This window comes from Barbus barbus, assembly GCF_936440315.1.
Source record: "Barbus barbus genome assembly, chromosome: 9".
NCBI classification, from domain to species: Eukaryota; Metazoa; Chordata; class Actinopteri; order Cypriniformes; family Cyprinidae; genus Barbus; species Barbus barbus.
In genome coordinates, this window is record NC_136737.1 from 12329730 (window position 1) to 12337279 (window position 7550).

The following is a 7550-nucleotide window of genomic DNA, read 5'->3' on the forward strand; positions in this document are numbered from 1 at the left end:
CAATTTTGAGGAAAAATAAACATGTAAGTTGGAATTGTGAGATAACAACTCTCAATTGAGAGAAAAAGTTAGAATTGCATGATGTAAACTCAGAATTTGTGAAAAAAACAAAACTGAATTTGCGAGATGTAAATCCCCAATTATAAGAAAAAAGGCTGTAAAGAGATGTAAACTCAAAATTCAAAGAAATAACAATCTAAATTGCAAGATGCAAACTCAGAATTCTGAGAAAAAAGTCCAAATTGTGAGAACTCAGAATTAGAAAAAAAAAAAATAGTATGAAACGAGCGAAAGCGATATGAGAGACATTAAAGTAGCGCCAGTTTCAGCTATCATTCAAAGTATTTTGACATCTTGTGTTGCCATTGACAACAGCGAATATTATAAAAATATCAGACATTGAATGCTGCCAATCAGAATGTGTATAAAAAGTATTGATAAAATGCTGGTTTGCAGGTCATCTAAAATAACTCATATTTACACTATGAATTAATATGGCATCTCAGAAAATGCATAACTTAGCAATAAACTATTATTGCGGCACTCAGTCTACCATTGTAAATATGCCTCCTAAATAAGATAATATGTTCCATTTCAACCACCACGTTTACAATAAACAATACCAATCTCCGCATAAATGATATTTTTAAAGCATTTTTAAACAGTATTCTGCACATCCACTTATATAGGTACACATGGACCATAAACTCTGCTCTCTTGAATGATTAAAAACCCTAGAAAAGTGCCAGATGGTGTCAAAAAACAGGTGGCTAATTATCTTACCACAGCTTTGCACCTCTGCCTCAGACAGTAAAATGCAAGCACCATTTAGACACAGTTAAGTGTAAGTCAGCTTACACTTCCTGTGTGGGGTAATGAGCAATGCAGTGAAGTGAGAGAAGCCTTAAAGATAATGAGGATCTGGGCTTCACAAAAAAAACTCTACCAAAGACAGCTCGAAAACTCTCCGTGACCCCGTACGTGGTGCCGACCAATGGCATTTCTTGAAGGTAAAATGTCATAAAAGCATTAATTAGATGTACATGCATTATTTTTTGGTACTATATCTGGAATTCTTTTCAAATAATACAAAATTTGGAAATAATAATTGGAGTCAGAGATACTAATGGAAATGTTAAATTAACGGAAAGCCAATTTAGATCTTCAGAAGAGTGAAGTCAGAATACTGTTGTGGTATATTTTTTGTATTTTCTGCAATTATTTTTTTGGGGTGGGGGGGCTGATGTGGAACAGACTAAACATGATAAAACATAAATGATACTGAGAGCACTGATAGCTGAATGCATTATCAAATACAAGAAACATTTAATTAGTCAATATTTTGTTAATAGGTAATGATACAGGTAAATTATTTTCTTTGTAATTTTCTATAATACATTATTTATTATATAATAAATGTTATTGCCCACTCATTTCGCACTAATAAATATAACTTAATAATAATTTAAAATGATGCAATGGAACTAGAACTAGAATATATTTTATTATTATATACTAGAATTATATTATTATTAGAATATTAGATTCCTTGTTGTAATGTAAAGCACGCAAAACTAGGCTGACAAAACTGCGGAGTACACAATTTCAGTGGAAGGATTTAAAGGTTTAAAGGCCATTTCCGATCTATAGGGTTACATCTCCATAATGGCCTCATTATTCATGACTATGGCCTGAAACACTGAGGTTGAGGTAATGAGCTCTTCACTAGTTGCTGAATATCACCTTTTCTGAAGCTTTATATTATGAATTCACATACTCAAGAATTCAGGCCAACGGAGACAATGCTGTTGTGAATACTCTTCCATGCTTGCTATTGGTTTTTAATACTGACCAATGATCAGTTTGCACATAATAAATATCTCTGGGAGTCAACCAGTTGTATATTTAAATAGTGTATTAAATTGTGTAATGTCTTTCGGTTAAGGTACTATAGAAATCCTGCTGGAAAAAGAAAACTGTGTAAAGCTTAAGGTGGTTTGCTGGTCTTGCACGTCTACAGCAGACGTGACCGGCGTCACATCACGGCAAGTCAACTCGAGGTTGTTCACCGAAGCAGAAAAGCTGAACATCAACTCAGAAAGTTGTATGAGCTGCAAGATTTAAGCAACATTAAAAATGTATAAATAATGATTTCTATGCAATTTATTTCTATGCACTATCCATATGAAGCCTGACTGTTTGAGGAATGGGAACAAATAAGTTTTTTTTTTTTTTTTTTTTGGATGCACTGCATAGCATTCCAGGCAAAGCTGGTGTTTAGCCCGAATCCATTCTGTAAACCAGAAAAACAGACTAGCCTAGTCAGACAAGCTTAGCAATGGCTGGGAGAGCAGCTAACTACTGTTCAACAGAATAATGGCTCAAAACAAAACACATACTGTCTGACTTGTGCATTAGGCTCCTTTTTTTTGCGCAAAGACTGGCCATGTTTTTAACTAAAAGTGTACAGTTTATGATATACTTGATCTTCACTATAATTTATTTCATTTTGAGACTTGAGGGAAAAACTAGTTGTAGTTTTGCCACACATGCACACAATGAAACCCACATGATCTAGCCACGTAAGGCTACCACAACACCTGTGACGAATTTAGCACGCCTGCCCAACCCAGGGTGCCGTCTGCGCTCATGATAAATACCCCAATAAACATAGAAACCTCGCAGCCCCCGGAAGATGCAAAATGCACGGCCATCCTAATTAGGTAGAAGAACCCCAACTGAACGTATGATCAATAGAGCATCTCTGCGCAATGTCACGTCCCATTATCGGCGCGGCTCATCACTTACAGCGGTTTTTACATCTATTTTTTGGCGCGCCAGAGCTCTCCACTGTCATTAGCTGTAAATCAGAAGCAGAACGTGCGGCGGGTAAAGGCGACGCTTTAATTACGCCAGCTGCAAAGCCATTTCGGCCTGACTCACCTCGTGCCCTGCCTGTCGAGATCACATGGCCGTCCATCCACGAGTGCAGCGACTGATGCTGCTTTGAAGCCCCCGCGTGCCGCAGGATGACCCATAGCACATAAACAAGCTAATTCAACTCGGTTCGTCATTCTAGTCAAATAAGTGAAGTGACGAGCAAACTTCTCCAACTCAGAGTTTGAACAATTCTATTAACTTCTCATTTCCTCCGACAGGTGAGGCCATCTGTTGCCGAATTGTGAGCTATTGGTAAAATTAGGTCTAGTCCTTTCTCAAATGGGTGCAGAGGGAGGTTGTCACACCTTTAGTGTGATTAATTAATGTTTGCTTCTCAACACGAGCTCGAACCACGGAAGGAAAGTGAATGCTTCTTCATTTGTGTTGTCAGGATTACAAAGGGGCAGGGTAATCCAAATCAGCTTCCTAGACGACAGCTGCTTTATCATCATTACAATGGGTTTACTGGTGTCTGTTTGGGGTGATTTTGAAGCATCTACGAGAAATAAATCTATAACTGAAGTTCCTGGATGTTTGTCATTATTCAAAGACCACTGGAGAGCTGCAAGAATGGATGGACTCTTCTGGATTTAGGTGTATGTACGAGCAGGAATTTCCTCAGTGGACTTTGGGGAATCTAACCTGGAAACCTAATGTGAATTAATAATATCAGCTCAAAAGTCTACTTTAATTGTTCTTCAGAGTTTCGGTTAATTTGTCAAGCTGGTTCACACCATGAGTGATTCATTAGCAAATTAGTTATATTTAAAAAAAAAATTCTGCAAATTATTATCCAAATGACTGGAAAGGTCATTGAGAAGCCACTGAAGTTACTACTCTAAGTTAACTTTTTTCAACACTCACTGGTTCAAAACAGTCTGAATGATTAATTATTTTCAGTGATTTAGTCAAACTGGTTCCCAGAGTGGTCTGAATGATCTAGAAGTGAATCAGACCATTATCCAGACCATTAGGTCACTACATGGACTGAATAATTCATTAGTCCAAATACCCCACCCCCAAACAACCAAACAAACAAAACACCCTGCAAATAATTAATAATAATATGTAATAATACAAATAATATGTCAGCAGCACAAATAAAAGTTCATCACTATAATTTCAAAAGCATAAATCTGACCAAAAGCTAACAATTAGCTTTCTCCAGGTATATTACAATGTCTTGATCATTGCTTATTTAAAGGTGCTGCTGCTGCTGCTGCTGCAAAAAAAGACTATTTCAAATTTTAAGCTCAAAGAAAGTGTTGACAGTGGTCATAAAAAATTAAATATATAAATAAAAACCTTTCAAATGTCATAAGTGAACCCTCGGAGGAGTGGAAAAAGGAACACAACCCCTTTAAAGTGAACTCACTTGTTATGTACGGAGTGGCTCAGCACACATCCTTGAGAAATGCCTTACAGTGATTGTCTTTTTGTCTGTTCGCTTGTGAAATTATACCTCTGTGTTCATCACACCAGGGAAAGGAACATCTAAGACCATGCATCATCCTATTTAGGGCCCCCAAAACAAACACCAATAAAGCGCAGATCCTTGGAGAACTGCAGGGGAGGATTTCAAAGCAATAAATGCACCTCTTGCTTTGTAAACATTTGTTTAGCACCTCAGAAAGGAAGCACACACACACACACACACACACACAGACACAGACACACACAGACTGTATATGTTATATATAATAACATTGTATGTATGTATGTGTGTATACTTACAGTATACACACACACATACACACACACACATATATATATATATACACATATATATATATATATACATTTATATTATTATATTTTATATTATATATAAATATATATAAACATTGCATATTTTTCTTAAATATATACATGCATGTGTTTGTATTTATATATACATAATAAATATGCACAGTAAACACTTGTATATTATGTAAACAAAATATTTTGTTTTGGATGCGATTAATCGTTTGACAGCACTAAATAAAATACATATTTTACAGTACTTATAATTATTTTGTAAATACTAATTTGAAAATAAAATAAATATGGACTAAATATTGGAGTAAATATATGGGACACTTTAATATCGATGACAATGAGGAGCACTTAAAAATAAACTATATAAATAAAATAACATTATAATAGCAATAATTAACATATTATTATTATTTATTATAATATAATATTTATTATAATATTAAATAAAATATAATATATAATATATATATATAAGCTTTCAATTACTCAAATACTGGTTCCGGTCATGTCTATTATGGCTCTCAGGTTAAATTTACACACTTTAATAAAGCTGTCAACATGTCCTGTTCTAACTCTTTCAATTGACCTTTTCCTCATATGCACTATTTACGTCAGAAAGCCCACCACGTGCCCTTTCACTCACCCTGTAGGTGATTTATAACCAGTTTTTGTCTGGCTGTGAGAATAATAAACCGTTGATAAATACTCTCTAGTTTCTCTCGGGACATTTGTTAATGCTCAGAGGTCATAGAGCCAAGGGATTCATTTGTTCTATTGCACTGACTTGTCTCTCCTCATTAGATGTGTCACCATTGTTTAGCTTATGTGGATGTGTAGAGAAGTTGAAAGTGCTTTTCCTGATAAATATCAAATATGTAAGCCCCTGTATAGAAAGCCCATAGTGACCTGAACGGCCTCAATGTGTGAACATTTCTTCAGTAAATCTTTAAATGTAACAGTTTTAAAATTAAATATTAAAACACTGTGAAAGTATTAACAATTTATAGAGCTAACAATTGAATGATAGTCTTGCATAAGGTCTGTTCTACACTGCATCTTGAATTTCTGGCCAAAAAGTGCCAACTTTACATGTCAGTCAGATGTTTGTTTCTGTCGAAGCGGCCAATCACAGTTCATTCTGGTCATACGTGGCATTTAGGAGTGGGTTTATCTGAGCTGCCATGAAGTCTATAAAAATTATGGACTAGCATGAATGAATCCTCACAAACAACTGTGTGGAGAATTTTTACATGATTACTGTAATTAGCACTTGCGAACCACAGAGGATCTCACTGAATTAATTAAGAATTAGAATTAAGAACAATTTTGAAATATAAAGAAGGCTTTACGCTATTTATATTCACTGTTGTTATTTAAGTGACTCATAGGTTTCAAGGTGAATTGTGTGCTCATTAGGGCTGTTTTTCACTTAAGTAAATGCATAACTTCTGCAACACAGAAATACTTATCAAACAACATGATCTATTTAGTCAAAAATATTTTCTACCATAATGTTAAATTAAAATCTATTCTGAGATACAGTAGTTTGAATTACAAAAACAAGAACAACATAATTACCTATATAAAATAGGTATAATGTGAAGCAAAATGTCCCTGTATATATCTTTGTCACAATTTCCATTCACCATAGAGGTTTACTCAACTATGATGACTTGTGCTTCTGAGAACCCCATAAATGTGAAAAGTGTCCACTGACTTTCCAATTTACCCCATTTTTTGTAAAAGTCAACTTTAAAAACAAAATTTTGAGAGAACAATCCGTTTAAAAGCCTACCAATAATGAATCAGCAACTGGTAAATGTCTACTATATTAGCAACATATATCTTGTTTTCAAAAAATGTTATTCTGTCAAAATGTGCAACCCATTTTTAATGGCCATCAATGGATAAGTGTTACAGCATCTACACGCAGGGGCAAAGTTCACGGCCATTGTTATTGTCGCACTCTACATTCCCCTGTGTGCAAACGCTAAGGACGCGCTTCGTGAACTGTACAGCACCATCAGTGAACAACAAACAAATAACCCTGACGGCTTTTTCATCATAGCCGGTGACTTCAACCACGCAAACTTAAAGACAGTTTTGCCAAAGTTCTACCAACATGTGAACTTTGCAACAAGGGGAAACAACACACTGGACTTATACAACAGAGAAAACAAAAGCCGAACCACACCCCTACCTCGGGTACTCGGACCCCATCACTGTTATGATAATACCAACATACAGACCACTTCTCAAACTCACCAAACCGGTTCAAAAGCAGATCACAGTATGGCCAGACAATGCCACCTCAGCACTGCAGGACTGCTTCCAGGACACAGACTGGAACATGTTTAAAGAGGCAGCCACCTACAACAACCACACAGACCTGCAGGAGTACACTGAAACTGTGACTGCTTACATCAAAAAGTGCATAGATGATGCGACAGTTACCAAGACCATTACCACACGTGCCAACCAGAAGCCATGGATGACAGCAGAGGTTCGTGGGCTGCTAAAGACCAGAGATGAAGCATTCAGATCAGGAGACAAAGCAACCCTCAAAACAGCAAGAGCCAATCTGTCTCATGGCATCAAGAAGGCAAAACAACAATATGCTAAAAAAATCAACAACAACTTCACAGACAGTAAAGACACTTGGTCCCTGTGGCAAGCCATTCAGACCATCACTGACTACAAGCCCCGCCCATAGGCCAGTGACGATGACACATCCTTACCAGATGCACTCAACCACTTCTACTCAGCATTCAACACTATAATCCCACAACAGCTCATCCACAAACTAAACTTGCTGGGCCTTAACACCTCCCTCTGTGATTGGATCCTGGACT